This window comes from Echinops telfairi, unplaced genomic scaffold, assembly GCF_000313985.2.
Source record: "Echinops telfairi isolate 266 unplaced genomic scaffold, ASM31398v2 ScPeMD7_7424;HRSCAF=8462, whole genome shotgun sequence".
NCBI lineage: Eukaryota > Metazoa > Chordata > Mammalia > Afrosoricida > Tenrecidae > Echinops > Echinops telfairi.
Genome location: NW_022111324.1, coordinates 41,080,246 through 41,083,582, shown reverse-complemented (window position 1 = coordinate 41,083,582; position 3,337 = coordinate 41,080,246). Strand labels below are relative to the sequence as shown.

At 42.0% G+C, this 3,337-nt stretch overlaps 1 protein-coding gene and 1 pseudogene across 2 annotated transcripts in view; both read right to left on the bottom strand.

The window, feature by feature from the left end:
• CFHR5 (complement factor H related 5) overlaps positions 1-3,337 on the bottom strand; it is a 53,161-nt gene that overhangs the window by 5,850 nt on the left and 43,974 nt on the right. The gene's annotated exons all lie outside the window — the stretch shown is intronic.
• The window catches only part of LOC105978334, a 4,344-nt pseudogene continuing 1,442 nt past the window's right edge, over positions 436-3,337 (bottom strand).

Below are 3,337 nucleotides of genomic sequence, written 5' to 3'. Positions count from 1 at the left end.
TAGAGCGGAGCATGTACATTGGTACAGATAAGAGCTGGAAACACAGGGAACCCAGGACAGATAAACTCCTCAGGACCAATATTAAGAGTAGTCATACCAGGGGGGTAAGGGGAAGGTGGGGGGAGAAAGGGAACTGATGACCATGATCTACATATAACTCCCTCCCAGCGGGGTGGACAACAGAAAAGTGGGTAAAGGGAGACATCGGTCAGTGTAAGACATGAAAAACCTATAGTAATTTATAAATTATTAAGGATTCATGAAGGAGGGAGGATGGGGTAAGGAGAGGAAAAAATGAGAAGCTGATACCAAGGGCTCAAGTAGAAAGAAAATGTTTTAAAAATGATGATGGCAACAAATGTACAAATGTGCTTGACATAATAGATGGATGTATGGATTGTGATAAGAATTGTACAAGCCCCCAATAAAATGATTTCAAAAAATTACAAAGTTGTACAAATGTTCTCTTTTTCAAAAATCATGTTCATTTTTTCTCCAAGAAACAGAGCCATCTACAAAGTCTTAAATACACAAGGAAACCCAAGAAGCTAACTTTGGTTCATCAAAGTAGTGACATAGATTTTCCAGTAAAGGCCCAATTTTTCCGTGGAAGTAGGAAACCAGTGAATATACATAAATAATCTTTTGCCACCACTGTACTTGGCTGAGGACAGCAATAGGTTGTTATGAAATTTTTCCTTCAGTTTTTAGGTCAACAAGATTAAAGAGAGTTCCCAGCCAGCCCAATAGTTCCTGGGCCCTGCCTGCTACCCCAGGCTCCTCCTGGGCCACGTGCCACTGCAGGTCTGTTGGTATGCATGGGTCTGTTTTTTGGAGGGAAATACAAGATGGCAAGCAAGCAGCACACACTGGAGGGACTCTGATGAGAACAACACAAGGGAGCCATTGGGAGAGTTACCCTCCACTTCCAAACCCCAGGATTATCAGCATAAAGATAAGTAGACACAAATTTATTATAATTGATGAGCAGCAGTATCTGCGGCTAAAGCTCCCCTCTGTGGCACTCATGCAACCGAGCGCAGAAGCAGTGGAGCTGCAGCGACATCAGTCCATGGAAGGAGCCCAGGGCGGATAAATCTACTGGACAGCTTGGAATGGGCATAAAGGGGAAACACAACCCTAGGGCGTGCCCGTGCCACTCAGCAAAATGAATCCCCTGAGGTACAGCTAGGCATAGCCCCCGTCTTAAGACACCCAAAAAGACCAAAAAATCTAAAATAACAACAACAAACAAACCAGGACTATTAGAAAGCTTCTTTCTTTTCTCTTTTAAATTTCTCTGGGTAACACTCAACACACACCTGGTCCATTAACAAAATACTAGCACAGCAATACCTATAGAAATTGCAACAGCAACCTGGCCTTTGAGTAAGTTTTATTCCTCTGACCCTAGCCTATCTAAATAGGTGGCAGGTATAGACCCCCACCTCCACCCCCACCTGGACACTCCCATTATCCAAAAGAGTGGTGTAAATAGTAAATAGACCAACTCAATCACACAAACCCAGGAGTTCCAGCCAAAAGTCACCTGTCCTCTGAGTAGGTCATTGCTTTATTCTGCCATTCAAGGCCACTTACGTAGTTGATAGATAAAGATCCCATTTCCCCACCACGACTTTGTCAGCCCCACAATCCCAAAGAGCCACTTGAATCTCCTCTGAGCTGATTCACCAGAGGTCTATTCTCTCTAGATAATTAAATTAAATCACAAGGATACTGGACTCAGAGCCTCACAAAAACCAACACACACAGAGCAACACTTAACGCGAGGAAATAACACAGAAGGAATAAAGAAACTAAACGAAATACACACACAAATGCAGAACACACACATCAACAAAATGGCAGTTACAAATGCATATATGTCAATAATCTCACCGAATGTTAATGGCCTAAAGTCCTACTTTTGGCTGGTGCTCCTGAATTTGGTGATTGGAAATGTATGACATAATTGTTCATTCTTCTGCACCTGTATAGGGTGCCAAGCCAAAAGAAAATAAATTTTCAAAGGTTTTATCTTTTTCCTTGAAGGAAAAACATTCTTTTACTGTTCTTAGAAACCAAGTTAAAGGATAAATCCATCACATCAGTAAATTGTATAGTTTTTCTGCCAGAATATTGAGATGGATGACCTTGAAGTCCACTTTCATCTTAATCTAGTGATACAATGAATTCCCCATCTGTTAGTTGTATCTTCATCAACGCTTGTATTGTTTATTAGTGCATGGCAGCATCATGTTGTTCGTGGATTCCTATGACATTCCTTTATGAAGAAGTACATTCTGCACAAAGTAAAAAGATGCAGTTTTCATAGCCAGGCGTTTCAGCTCTTTTGATAGTATCCCACCTTTATGAATCTGAAATGAAACCTGGTAATTGTGATACTGTGTCTGTAAGAGTTGCTGATGGCCTGAATTGTCCTGGGCAAAGTTGGGTTTTTCACAAACCAGCAAGTCCCACGACACTCCTGTTCCCTTCGCAGGGTGGCCATGCTGTGCCTGTTTCAGGGTAGGCGACCATTAAGAAGCTACGCACCTCTCGAATGCAATCTTGTCACAAACTTTTTGAAGCGCTCCCTGATAGAGATTATAATGGAGCTCACTCGAGGGTGTCAAAGGATGAGTAAATGGGAGCTGAAGTATATGATGTGTGATCTTCTACCTATCCATGTACCCATTTTTCACTGATAAAATTTAAAATACACTCTCTATTGCTAATGATCGATACTTTGTGTTCCCTGCATAAAGATTAGGGACTGTGGAATACACAACCCACACTTCCCTATAACAAAGTCCAACCTTCCCAGAGATAGGAAGCAATTCCTTCGTAGCAGATCAGCACAGATGTCCAGTTGTTGAAGACAGTACACAGAGGAAATAAAAGCAATAAAAATTAAATTAACCCACATGGAAGAAACACACCAGCCAGTGTGAACATGCGGTGTCACCAGGACAAGGTAACAGGCATCAGAAGACGCAGAATAAACAAACAGAAACAGCATCTTGTTGAGGAGAGGGGTTGGAGCAGAAACCCAACGCCCATCTGTAGTCAATGGGACATCACCTGTGTCAGTCTTGGAAGACCAGAGAACCAAATCCACAGAAACTCATATGTATATAAGAGAGAGTTTTATATAAAAGGTAAGTGAACATTAACAAAGCATCCCAGCCCAGTCTAGTCCAAGCCCGTAAGTCCAACATTAGCCCATATGTCTGACACCGATCTAAAAAATCTTCAAACTAGCCAGACACATGCAATAACACCGACTGCAGGAGGAAAGTTGAATAAGTGAGTGTGTAGGCATCTCAGCACTGGC